The sequence below is a fragment of the Palaemon carinicauda genome, chromosome 27, assembly GCF_036898095.1.
Source record: "Palaemon carinicauda isolate YSFRI2023 chromosome 27, ASM3689809v2, whole genome shotgun sequence".
In the NCBI taxonomy this organism is placed as follows: domain Eukaryota; kingdom Metazoa; phylum Arthropoda; class Malacostraca; order Decapoda; family Palaemonidae; genus Palaemon; species Palaemon carinicauda.
Window position 1 is genome coordinate 37,639,648 of NC_090751.1, and position 14,106 is coordinate 37,653,753.

General features: G+C 48.3%; 1 long non-coding RNA gene across 2 annotated transcripts in view; it reads right to left on the bottom strand.

Moving 5' to 3' along the window:
* Positions 1-14,106, bottom strand: part of LOC137621161 (uncharacterized) — a 52,932-nt gene that overhangs the window by 17,310 nt on the left and 21,516 nt on the right. The window lies entirely within an intron of this gene.

Sequence of the window (14,106 nt, forward strand, 5' to 3'; positions counted from 1 at the left end):
GACAAATAAGACGCTTTGATAAGCGAACTGAAAGATATAATAAAATCTCATATAAAAACTGATATTAGATGAGATTATAAGGAAAAAATAATTTCCCTTTTCATAGCTATTCTTTCATAAAAACTAGGAGAAACAATCACACATGCATTCGACACTCAGTTTATATAAATGTTTTAACATGTGATCTAAATGAATTATTTAGATTTTATATAAACAAAACAGATGTGATTCCTGACATTGCTAAAAATAGTGTTCTTATTTGGGAAGTAGCTTTAAGAAAAGGAAATTATGTTTATCAATTTGCATGAACAAAAGTTTATTCAAAATGATTAACATGAATTAGTAAAATGTTCAATTCACAAAAGATCTAAGTTATACAAATGTTAAATTTCAATATCTAACATGACAAATCCGGAGATAATTTGTATTTTTCCTAACCATACAAACCTTGGCTATTTACATTGGGTTTACTTTCGGCGTAGATGAAATTGACGAGCCATTAGATTTTAACGAGGGTTTACTACCCCGCGCTAGTTAGCAGGGGTAGGGAGGTCTGCTACCCCTCCCCCCCTCACACACCAGTGAAATGTCTTACTTCACTTAGAGGTAGGACTTGACTTGGGGGACAGGGCTGGCGGGCAAATATGTGTAAATAGCTAAGGTTTGTATGGTTAGGAAAAATACAAATTATCTCCGAATTTGTCATTTGCTCCGTAACCGAAATACAAACCACACTATTTACATTGGGTGACTTACCCTTTAGGAAGGGTGAAAAGTCCCCAGCCATACTGGCTTTGGCTTACCCGGGAACTCAGAATCCGAGTGAGTCGCACTCGAGAAAAGGAGTCCCTGCACCTCACAAGTTCCTTGCTCCGCAAGGAAACGTGTGGCCTACATAAGCTTGTGTGTGAAGGAAGAAAGTGTGACCCATCCTAGGCAGTTGACCTGGAGTTCCAGAAGGAACTCTGGGTTAGGACGTTCCCAATACCACCTCGTCAGGGTATGGGGGACGCGACAGTATTGTCTCAATACTTGGAACACAAGGAAGCATGGTTTACCTGCAGAGGTTTGAGGTCAGCTATGCAGAGACCAGGATGCTGCTTCCCCAGTAGAGGGGACAATGAAGAAAGAAGTAAGGGCCAGACATACTTCTTCCGTTCATGCAGTCTAAAACCTGGTAACAATGCCCTCAACCTTCTGCTACCTGTCCAAAAAGAAGCCTGAGGTTAGACCAGCTGTTAAGTAGCCACCACAGAGCGATAAAAACGTATCGATACCCCTGTGGGTCACGTCCTGCAGGAAGTGGGCTGCGAATGTCATTAGACGCTTCCAGATTCCAGCTTGTAGCCCCTGCGTCACAGAGTAGTTTTTCTTGAAGGCGAGGGACGTTGCGATGTATCCAACATCGTGCTGTAGGGCGACGTGACGGGGGAGGGTCTGTATTCAGGTCGAGATGAATGCCCTTGAGACCGAGCTGAAAAGGTATACTAGTGACTCTCCCCTGTGTCCTTCCTGTGCTCCCAAACCGGCTTGCAAGTGAGGACAAACTGCAGCTGTTCTCAAAGATAACCCCTCGGTTCCTTTACTGGCAAGAAGGAGAAGGTCTGGGTCATCTGATACAGAATGGAGACTCGAAATCTTGAAGGAGTCGAACCAAAGGTCCGGGACTCCAAGATTCTGAGTCTAGAAAACAACTCAGGAGTGAACCTGAATGTTACCTCCCCCTATTCTCTTGAAAGGGCGGAGTCGTACGAGACCATGAAGATTGCCTACACACTGGCTGAGGCCAGAGCGAGCAGGAGCACCGTCCTCCAAGACGGACGACGATCAGAGCCCTAACGTAATAGTTCGTAAGAAGATCTCTTAAGGGACTAAAGAATCCGAACCATGCTCCATGGAGGAGGTTTCACTCCGACTGGGGGCAGGTACATTCGTAGCTTCGCATGAGCGAAGAAAGATTCAGCGGGAAGGAAAAAAAAAACCTTTTCCTCTCAGCCTGAAGGCCAGGGAAAGGCTGAGCGATAGGCTTCACTGCCGAGAGTGGAAAAGAGTTTCTTCCCGCTGATAAGCAATAACTCTGTTATTGCTGGAGTAGAGGCCTCAAGGGAAGAGGTCCTTCTCCCACGGCACCAACCACAAAAGACTCTCCACTTCGCCTAGTAGACCCCTGCGGATGACTATCGCAGGTGACGCGACCTCCGCTCCACGCCTGTTGCGGTTGTCTCTTTGTGAGGAGGCGGCGTAGTGTCTCCAGGCGTGAAGCCGAAGCGATGCTACTGCTTGTGAAGGATGTTGTAGTGTGGTTGTTTGAGTAGCCTGTGTCATGGAAGAAGCTCTCCCGGGAGTTCCGTCAGGGGATGTAGAAGGTCCGGAAACCGTACTGCGAAGTTGCAGCGGAGCTCTCAGGGCCATCGAAAGGTTGACAGACAACCTGGTCTCGTTGAGACCCCTCCTCAACAGACAACAATGGTGGGAAGACGTAAGCGTCAATGATGTCCCACCGTCACCGGAAAGCATCTTGCCAAAGAGTCTTGGGGTCTGAGACTGGGGGGGGAAGTACAGCGGAAGTTTGAAGTTCCAGGCTGTCGTGATCAGGTTCCCCAGGCCAGGACTTGCTGGTTACTAGAGGCCAAAGACCCCCAGGTGCTCTCTATCTGTGAGGCTCTGCTCAGATTGTCAGAGAGAACATTCCTCTGCCTGGAATGAGCGAGCCAACAGCGGTATCGAGTGGACTTCGGATCATCTCTGTATCCCTACCGCAAGATGCGAAAGTATGAAAATGTACCTCCCTGCTGGTTAGAATACGCCAGTACCATGGAGTTGTCGCGCACGGAGTGACTCGGCAGGATCTGTAGGATCTGTAGAAGGGCCAGACTACGGCCTCTAAGCCTACCTGAATGAAGAGGAGGTACCCCTCAGGTCCTGACCATAGGCCTGAACCGGAATATGCGCCCCCCCCCCCCCCCTTCTTTGATGAGTCCGAGAACAGCATCAAATGCGGGGAAAGGATGAGAATATCCACTCCCATGCAAGAGGTTCCACAGGTTAACACCCATTGCAGGTCTAATCGTTCCGCTGGTCCCATAGGGGCCAGAAAGTCTGGTTAATCGTTGCTTTGATTCCACCGGAACTTGGGCCGCCTAACAGGGAACTTACCCTGAGGCGCCCGTTTGGGACGTAGACGGGTCAATGAGGAAAGGAGACCCAGGAAACGTTCCAAGATAGAGCTGAAAGCTCTCCTTGACTGAGAAAAGTTTCTGCGACTCTCCTCAGCCTCGCCACAGTCAACTGAAGGGATGGCTCGGAGAAGGAATCAATATCATGGCTAGATATTCCAGATGTTGAGGCAGAAGTAGAGAAGGCTCCTAGCAAATTACCATGATCCCTCACTCTTGGTAAAGTCCCGGAAGCTTGTCCCGGTGTTGAAGAAGGTCGAACCCGAGACTAACGGAGTTGGCTAGACCTCCAAAAAGCGAAGGAGGCGGAAGCCTGCTCCTGAGCGGGCATGAGGAAAGCAGGGAGAGTTCTCTGGTGAAAACCTGCGATGCTGCGGCAGGAGTGCCACACAGCATCTTAAGCAGGAACATCTGTAGTCTAGGCTGAATTCCAAGTGCTTCCTGGAAGATGGATGGAATGGGACCTGGAAGTACCCGTCCTTCCGATCCAGGGCATAAGGAGTCTTGCGGCCTCGTTACCAGTCTGATCGACTCTGGTGTTCCACACTGGACGAAGTTTGTTTGGCAGACTTGATCAGAGCTGAGAGGTCGACGACGGAACTCCCGTCTCAGATGCTTTCCTACAAGAAAGGATCGACTGAAGAAGCCGGGGGGGGGGGGAGCCGTCGACGACCCTATGGAGGACCTTCTCCTAAAGCATGGCTCCTTCTACCCAACGGGCAAACCTCTTGCCGACCCATGGCATAGAGGCTCAGCAATACTGGATTCGCTGACAGTGGAGGAGAGATGTTAAGAGCGAGGCGCGATAACCTTGGCTGAACGCAGAGATCGTGCAGGAATCGGCATCGGGAAGCTGTTATCCGGACGAGTAACCTTAGGCATACCCCCCGCGTGAGACCTGCAAGGGGGTTGCCAATCCTAGAGTTTGTGAACTCTGCCGCTCCCTCTAGGATTATGCTTCCCCGGAAGAACTTCCCGTCCTACCTGTCCCTGACAGGAGAGGACTGCTATTGTACACCTTGTCTTAGCTGCCGTAGCCGGTTCCGATAATCTAGGCTGAAGAAGCCGAATGAAGAGGCGTCGGAGGCTCGCAGGGTCTGGAAGTAAGCGCCTTGGAGGAGTGAAAATGGAATTCGACTTCCTCCACACAACAGCTGTCCATTTCTCTGTCCTTGGGCTCAAACAAGCTCTTCCCAAGGATGGAAGAGTGTCTGAGCTTGTTGACATCCACGGGTGGGACTCCCGAGAGGAAGCCCTCGGTCACTGCGTCTAGATGCTCCAACATCGAGTTTGCCCGCAAGTTCGAAACTTGGCGACGGAACGCAAAGGTGCTTGAGCCCGAGAGAAGGAAAGAACCCATGATCTTCCTGGAGCTTCCTTGTACAAAAACCTCGGGTGGCAACCAGGGAGGGAAAGGCCTGGTAAGCCCCTTCCACGAAATGGTGAAGAGGAAGGGCTAAACCAGTCACCCCCTGCCTGACGGAGAAATCACGAAAGAAAAAACTCCCTGGCAAGACCCTTCCAGGGAATGGTGAGGAGGAAGGGCTAAACCAGGTTCTGGAAAGAACAATGTTGCTCAGACCTCCCTGAAGATTCTTTCTGCTCTTGCACGTGCCATGTTCTGCGTTTACGTGGTGAAGACCGTGTTCTGGAAATACGCGCTCCAGAAGACTCGCCAGGTTGCCCGTGTTGCGAAACCCCGACGGGAATCGCGGTCGCAATCGCCCTGGAGCTCGCGCGATGGTAAATCAATGGTTCGCAAGTGGGCGAACATGGAAGCGCCCGTGCGCGGGCACGCAGACGAAAGTGCGCGAGGGAGCGTAGAAGGAGGGCGAGCGTGGTAGGAAGGGCGAGAGCAGGCGAGCGATGACGCGTAGGCAAGCGACGGCGCGTAGGCGAGCGACGGCGCGTTAGCGAGCGATGGCTTACTGGCAAGAATCGCGCTGGCGCTCGCGCGAAGGAACACCGTTGGTTCGCACACGGGCGAACATGGGTGCGCATGTGCGCGGGTGTGTGGTCGCGCAGGCGCGCGGGCGTGTGGTTGCACAGGCACGTGGGTGCGCCGTCGCGAGGGCGAGCGCAGGCGGCCGGGAGACCGATGGCGCGTAGGCGGGCGATGGCGCGTCTTGGCAAGCGATGGCCCGAACGCAAGTGAAGGCGCGTTGGCAAACGATGGCACGTTGGCGAGCGGTGGTGCGTTAAAAAAAATACTAGCGCGCAGGCGAAGAATCGCGCGGGCGCGTAGGAGATCGCTGACGCGTAAGAGACAAGAGAAGGTTGACGGCGAGAAGGCGACAGGAAGACTTCTTACCTGTGTCCAGGTCTGATAGATCGTGGGCGAGAGGGCGAACGTTAGCGCGCATCGCGCTAATCAGAAGGCGAGCAGGTGCATCAGGAAGGAGAGCGCTGATGCGAGCTACCAAGCAGGTGATCCTGGGCGTTCAGGAAAAACGTTGACGCCCACTGGCGCGTAGCAGGAAAGGGCGCGCAGATGTGCACTGGCGAACTGAAGAGAGCTGGCGCACAGAAGAACAGGTGAGCACTGAAGAGAGCTGGCGCCCAGAAGGACAGATGAGCGCTGGCGAGCAGGAAGAAGATCTACGGCGAGACAGCTACCGGAGATCGTGGTCCACAACAGGCGAGCGCTAGCGCTACTGCACGTGGGCGCGCAGGAAAAAACCTGGCTCTTAAGGGACTTACCCACACTGTGGAATGAGCCCCTTAGACCCGAAAGTACTGGTGCCCGTTGTAAACGGGGTGTGTTGGCGCCCACTGCGCATCTGCGTCCAGGAACGGAGGTGAAGACTAGAAGATCTGGCAGGAGAAGCAGCAGCAACGGTCGGTACTCATCGAGGAGGGTCCTCTGCGCAGAACGTCGAACAAAGATGAAGACGACCTCGGACAGGTGCACCACCCTCCGACCTCCGAAGAGGAATCTCTGAACGTGACCTCCCCCGAGGGGAAGAGCCACTTGCAGGAGAGACCGTAGGCAACAGCTATCCCCAAAGGGAAACTGAGCCTTCAGCAACAACAGCAGGAGTCCTCCTCCAAAGAGGAGTCTCTGTGGTGAACTCCCCCTCAGGGGAGAAGCACTCGCAGGAGAGACCATGGGCTAAACTGCCCCCCAAAGGGGACAGAGACTTCAGCAACAACAGCAGACGGAGGCCTCCGAAGAGGTGTCTCTGTGGTGCACTCCCCCTCGGGGGAGAAGCACTCGCGGGAGAGACCGTAGGGCTCAGCTGCCCCCCGAAGGGGATTGAGCCTACAGCAACAACACAACAGCAACAACAGCAGACGGAGTCCTCCGAAGAGGAGTCGCTGTGGTGAACTCCCCCCCCAGGGGGAGAAGCACTCGCAGGAGAGACCGTAGGGCTCGGAAGCCCCCCGAAGGGAACTGAGCCTTCAGCAACATCAGCAACAACAGCAAAAGAGTCCTCAGAAGAGGAGTCTCTAAGAGTGTCCTCCCTCGCGAACGAAAGAGGAACACTCCGTAGAAGAGACGGGTCAGAGAGCAATCCTCCGAAGAGGGGCTCCTGCAGTTGCTCAGCCCCTTGAGCGTAACTGCAGGTGCGACCGTTCAGCACCAAAAGCATAGTTGCACGAAAAAAGGCAAGAGGAGTTCCCCCCGAAGGGGAAATAACTCAAGCCTGGACGGGAAAACTTCCCTCGGAAGGGAAGTTATCCACCCAAGGAGGCGAGCCTCCTGAGTGTTCTAAAATGAACTGGAGAGCTGTCAGTCGCCACGGGAGCACTTCCAGAAGGAGACATGCCCCTGACGAAGATCTATAGGGGAGGCAGCAACAGCAGATTCCCCAGGCCCCAACAAGACAGCTCGCTTCATTGCCACATTACAGAAACGAAACTAGATCGTTAACTGTGAAAAATAAAAAACAAAAATCAATAGTTAACATTCATTCCCCCAGGAAGACTCCGAAGAGGAATCCCGAGGGAAAAGAACACAAGAATTACACAACAGGCACGTGCCCTCAAAACCACTTACACTCACGGAAGGAGAGTTGTAACAAACACAGAATTATAACAATTATAATTATGTAATTATGTACTGTAATTTAAATATGAATGTTCACTAAATGAAGAACGTAAACCCCGAAAGGAATCGTTCTACAAAAACTGAAAAGTCTACATATACAATTAGATTCATAAACTAATTGAAACAAAATGTACGACGTAGCAACCCCACCCACACGGGAAGGAAGCTACTCAGACGTAGTAAAGGTAAAACGTAGTAAAGGGTGAACGACCTCAAGAGAGAGAGAGAGAGAGAGAGAGAGAGAGAGAGAGAGAGAGAGAGAGAGAGAGAGAGAGAGAGAGAGAGAGAGAGAGAGACCGTAGTCAAACTCGATCGCGACCCATGAAATTACACCGTGGTGGCCTAACTGCCTAGGGCTCCACGGAGATATCGTACACTACACACACAAGCACGAACTCTGAAAAGGAAACGTACTGATTTCTATACTCAAATATATACATAAACACGAAAAAATGTTTACATTTTTATTGAGTATAAGAAAAGTAAGTGATTAAGTAAAGACAAAACAAATAATGGCTGCCAAGCGAGGATGAAGACAGGCACGTCTGTCCATCGTCCGAGCCAAAAATGAAGTGAGACATGACACCGGTGTGTGAGGGGGGGAGGGGTAGCAAGCTACCCCTCCCCCTACCCCTGCTAACTAGAGCGGGGTAGTAAACCCTCATTAAAATCTAATGGCTCGTCAATTTCAGCTACGCCGAAAGTAAACCCAATGTAAATAGTGTGGTTTGTATTTCGGTTACGGAACAACTATTTGTTCATGTAACCTTTATGTACAGTGTACAGCAAAACTGGTGATACCTGAATTCAGCTATTTTCATTCGAAAGTCACTAACTAGTAACTAACAGATTTTTTTTTTTACATTTCTAATGAGACTAGGTTCCCGGGACGAAGCATTTTGAAACTTCGCTCAATTAAAGTTAGTTCATTAACCATGATTTCCGAGAATTAATGCTAATATTTCATCAAAATATCAGCTAGATCATTATAGAAAAATTAACCGAATAATCTTAAATTATGATGAGAATAAAAAAATAATTAAAGAGTCTGACTTTATAGCCACCATAGTACAGTAATGTATTTAACGTAAAGAACGTATCGGAGAAGTATTTGTGGGCGGAGTCTAATGAGACATCAACTAGCACAGCGGCAGTGTCGCGGTGACACAGACACACTCACAGTCTCACAAAGTACCCCTACATGTATAATCATCTGTCACACATGATTAGAGCTACTCAACTGCGACCGGAAACTATAACTTTAGGCGAGCGATATTTCACTAGAAATTCGAAAATAAAGATAAATCAATAGACGAAACAACTGTGTATATATGGCTAAAACAATGCAATGAAGGAAAAAGATTAAAAAGCCATTCTAGGAGATGGAAGACCCCGCTCCTCAACTGCAGAAGGAAAGAAAGTTAACTAATTATCATAACCCAGCATTACTTTTTACAATCATTTCCCGATTGCAATAGTAGATAAGCGATCATGAGCGTAGACTTTATATGTATGTATGTATGTATGTATATATATAAAATGAATAGACGTCTTACGGCGTTCAGAATTTGAAGACAACTTCTCCTCAGACAGATCTTTATGCAGATAGTTTTCAGGATAACAGCAGGAATACATTTGCTTTTCTCCATTTATTGTTTGGTGTCAACACGTTTCGGATCATGACCGTGTTCGAAACCGATTTTAAAATTCGCCCGACGCCAGCCCATAAACTCGCTACCATCCTCCCGCGCTCCTATTGGTTATCTCCCTACTCAGATGATAGTTACCACCATAAGATCGTGCTCTCCTATTGGTCAGCATCTACTGTACTGTATCTCATCAAGCATCTATGACTTTTCGTTTCAGCAGCGGTACCGTATGCATTGACTTGGTGTTTGTGATTTTGTTTTTGTAACAATTGTACTGTATCATGTGTAATATTACGTTACATTACTAGCCATGGATCCCAAGAAAGTCGCTGATGTCCAGGGAAAAAAGAGGATGATGTTTTCCATGTAAATGAAGATGGATATAATCAAGAAAAGTGTGATCGCGAAGGAATATGGCTGAAATCTGTCTACGCCAGGAACGATCCTGAAGCAGAAGAAAGCTATAAAAGCAGTAACAACTGCCAGCGCCATTTTTGGCGATCTCATGCATGCTCAGGCCGAAGCTGACAGAGGAGAAGGAACATTGAAACAGGCACCCCCAGAGTGCAAGGCTCCTCGTGGGTGGTTTAAAAATTTAAGAGACGCTCAGGCATTCATTCGGTGGTGTGTCATGGGGAGACTGCAAGCTTGGACACGAAAGCCGCCAAAGTTTTTGTCAAGACGTTTGATGAGTTGACAGTCCGAGAGGGCTATAGTCCCCAGCAAGTCTTCAATTGCGATGAGACTGGGCTTTTTTGGAAACAAAAAAAATGCCACATCGAACGTACATCACGGCAGAAGGAATGAGGTTACCTGGGCATAAGCCTATGAAGGACAGGCTTACCCTTGCACTTTGTGCAAATGCCAGTGGGGATTGCTAGGTGAAACCCCTGCTGGAGTATCATTCCGATACTTATCGAGGTTTCAAGACCTACAAAGTCACTAAAGAAAATCTTCATGTGTTGTGGAGGGCTAATAGAAAAGCCTAGGTAACACAACAATTGTTCACCGAGTGGGTAAATATTTGTTTCGGCCAGATTGTGAAAAAGTATTTGGAAGAAAAGCGGCTCCCTATGAAATACCTGCTGGTGCTGGACAATGCCCCTGCTCACCCTCCTGCCCTTGAGGAACGTATCGTAGCAGAGTACTCCTTCATCAAGGTTCTCTTTTTTCCATCGAACACGAACACCATCCCTCTCCTCCAGCCCATGGACCAGCAAGTGATTTCAAGTTTTAAGAAGCTTTATACAAAATATCTCTTCAAGAGATGTTGTTTCAAAATCATTGAGAGCAAAAACTTCACCCTTCATCTATTCCGGATAATTTTCTTTTCTTTTTAGCTATGGGAGTGTCCAAACAGGTGAGCAATTTATTTTTTTTTTCAAATATTTTTTTAATCTAGTTATTGTGTGGCTGGTGTGTAAAGGGATACTAGTTGTTTCTTACCACAGAAATTTCCTTATTGAAGTATTTGTCAACTTTTTTTCGTAATAAACTTTTTGTTAATTTTACTTTTTCAATATACTTCCTCCCTGAGTGTGTTTACATTCCAGCCTATGAATACATTAGGAAAGTCATTTTTCTTTCTCCTAATGTTCTTAAAGATTACTTAAGCTTGAGGAAATCTTACCTGAAGAAGATAGAGCTATTCATCATAGATTGCTGATTTTCCTTAGAATTAAATCAACGGTCATGCTACCTGTTCATTCAACAAGCTCAAGGCAAGAAAAGATAATAGGAAAATTTGAGGTTCTAGCTGGGTCCCCTTGTCCAGTATTAAGAAATCAAGGGGTGGTGCCCAGCGCCAAGTTCTTTGATCCTCATGCAGGCCAAGACCTGCCAGAAGACATGCTCCGACTCTCTCTGTTCTAACTCCGATAGCTTCAGACTAGCAGCTCCTGGGAGATGGTTGTCATCGTCATTGAAATCATCCACCCATGAGATCTCTTCTTAGGGTGGGGCGAGGTCGTCAATTGCACAATGGCGTCACTTGCTCACCCTGCAGGGTTTGGAGTATAACAATTGGGCATCTCTTGCGAAGGCATTGATGCCCTCACCAAAGACTTGGGGACAGTCTTGGCATCATTTGACTCCTTACGGGGCAGAAAGAATTCCTCCAGGAGTGAATGAGTGAAGGTCTTGAACGCTCTTCCCAATGTTCCTCACATGCAGAGGGAGAGACGTCCTGTAAAGGTCTGGATACCAGTCGCTGCTCCGGGGAAACCACCTCGATTGGGGAGGGGCGGAAAGACCCCGCCAGAGACTCCTCTCTGAAAAAGAGAATCTTGGCTCACAAGACGATGGAGAGCGCCTACCTGCGGAGAAGCGGGGACAACGATGCTCAGTCTCCGCTTCGACGTCTGTACAGGCATTAGTGTGATACGAGAGGAATCCTGCAGTTAAGCTACTCCTTGTTTCCTCTTGAGGAGAGATGGAAGATGTTAGAGGCACCGTAGATTTAAGTCTTGGGTCAGCCAGAAGTGAAGATATCTTCTCCAAGGACATCCTTGGCGCACTGGTGGACTGTAGTGGTAGGACACCTCCCACAAACGTCTGGTGAACTGCTCTGACCAGGACGTTGAAAAAGGTTCCTTACCAACTGGGGCACTGGCCAACAGATCCCATGAGGGGATTGATGCTGGAGGTCTATGAAAAGATGGAGCAGAGTTCATACCTGGATCAAGTGAGGACTGGACAGGTGAGCGGTGTCAAGAGTTGAATGGGTGCAACCTCGATGGTTCCCCCTTAAGGGGAAACAGAACAGGGTGGCTTACCTGTTTAAGCTCCTTAAAGGCTGGTTCCTCCTAAAGGAAAGGAGATCGTCTATAGTTGTCTTTATGGCGTGATGTCCTGGACACTTGGGCTAGATAGCGGTGTTCGTGAGTTGACCTGTAGGAAACAGAAGATTTACGTTCTAGAGTAAGAGAATTGCGATCTACGCCTGACGACCGGTGCTTGCGAATTAGAGAAAGCAGCACCTTCTTCGACGGCTACGCATGGAATAAATTGGAAAAAGAGCAAGTCTCACCCAGGGGGAGGGGAAGGGCCGCTTCGCTAGGGGAAACGGTACCATCCCTCAAGACCTGAGGTTGACCTAGAGTTGATTGGTCTACGCTTCTGTTCGATCGTTCCAAGGGGGAAGAAGAATAAACAGGAGATTCGGGAAAAGGTTGGGGGTCAAAGAAGTCCTGGGTTTCTTTGACTTTGAGGAAGACCCCAAAGGCGAAGAATCCCTTTCGGCCTTCTTCTTATGCTGGTCCCCATACTTCTCTCACTGGGAGGCAGACCCCTCCCAGCATTCAGGACAGGTGTTGTCCTGGTCACAACGCTTCCCACAGTTGGAAAGACTGCCTTTGATCTGGAGGAGATCGCCTACAGCCTGGCGAACGACGAAAGGGTGGCATACTGCTAGGTACTGGCGAATGACGAGCCACAGGAGAACTAAGGACAGCTGGTGAATGACAAGGTGCTGGAAATCGACGCGCAGCTGGTGAATACCGAAAAGCTGACCAACAACGATCAGTTCCAGAACGAAGAGCAGCTGGTGAACGATGGGAAACTGGCGAACGGCAGGAAGCCAGGGAACAATGGACAGCCGGCGCAGGCAGGACACAGCAAATGAGGGTCAGTATCCACGCACAACATAAACGTCCCACAGGAACTGCTCTCAGGTCCCAGATAAAGTCTTCATGAGGACGACCGAGAAGAGAGCAAACACACCGAAAAAATAAGTAGGAAAACGCAATTAAGTCAGTAATGGCAAATCAATAATGGTGAGGGAAAGAGTGGCAACGTCCATTCTCCACCCGAGCCAAAAGCAAAGTGGGTTCACAGCACAAGTGTGCGAGTAAGCGGGGTAGCTACTATGCCCCATTCCCCCCGCTAACTAGCGGGTGGGTGGTTAACCCTCGCTAAAAGTCTAATGGCTCGTCTTCCACCTTTGTTGGAAGTAATATCCCCTACAAATAGTGTTGGTTTATTTTTAACGATGGAACAAATATGATACAGTACTTTCATTTCTAGCCAAATACACGAACCATATATGACTAAACAAGATAACCAGTTGAAAAAAATGACAAATTCGTAGGTATTTTGTATTTTTCCTAACGATACAAACCTTAGTTATTTATTAGGGGGTATTACTTTCGGCATAGCTGAATTGACGAGCCATTAAAGTTTAGTGAGGGTTAACTACCAACACCGCTAGTTAGCGGGGGGTAGGGGGAGATAGCTTCCTACCGCTCCCACTCACACACCTGTGATTTAGCTCACTTTGCTTGGAGGTAGGACTTCAAGGGGGATAGGGCTGGCGGGCAAGTTTTTATAAATAGCTGAGGTTTGTATCGTTAGGAAAAATGTTATTTTCATTAGTAAAATAAATTTTTGAATATACTTACCCGATGATCATGTAGCTGTCAACTCTGTTGCCCGACAGAAATCTACGGTCGGGATACGCCAGCGATCGCTATACAGGTGGGGGTGTACACAACAGCGCCATCTGTGAGCAGGTACTCAAGTACTTCTTGTCAACAAGAACTCAATTTTCTCCTCGGTCCACTGGTTCTCTATGGGGAGGAAGGGCGGGTCCTTAAATTCATGATCATCGGGTAAGTATATTCAAAAATTTATTTTACTAATGAAAATAACATTTTTCAATATTAATCTTACCCGATGATCATGTAGCTGATTCACACCCAGGGTGGTGGGTGGAGACCAGCATACATGTTAACAAAGAAGCTAAGTATCCCGTATTTCATTTTATTAGTTATTCAAAAATAACATAAAATAAATAAGTACCTGGTAAGGAAGACGACTTGAACCATTACTCTGCCTTTATTAAGTACGTCTTCCTTACTGAGCGTAGCGGTCCTCTTAGGATGCTGAACGACTCTTAGGTGCTGAAGCATAAAGGGCTGCAACCCATACTAAAGGACCTCATCACAACCTCTAACCTCGGCGCTTCTCAAGAAAGAATTGACCACCCGCCAAATCAACAAGGATGCGGAAGGCTTCTTAGCCGACCGTACAACCCATAAAAAGTATTCAAGAGAAAGGTTAAAAAGGTTATGGGATTATGGGAATGTAGTGGCTGAGCCCTCACCTACTACTGCACTCGCTGCTACGAATGGTCCCAGGGTGTAGCAGTTCTCGTAAAGAGACTGGACATCTTTGAGATAGAATGATGCGAACACTGACTTGCTTCTCCAATAGGTTGCATCCATAACACTCT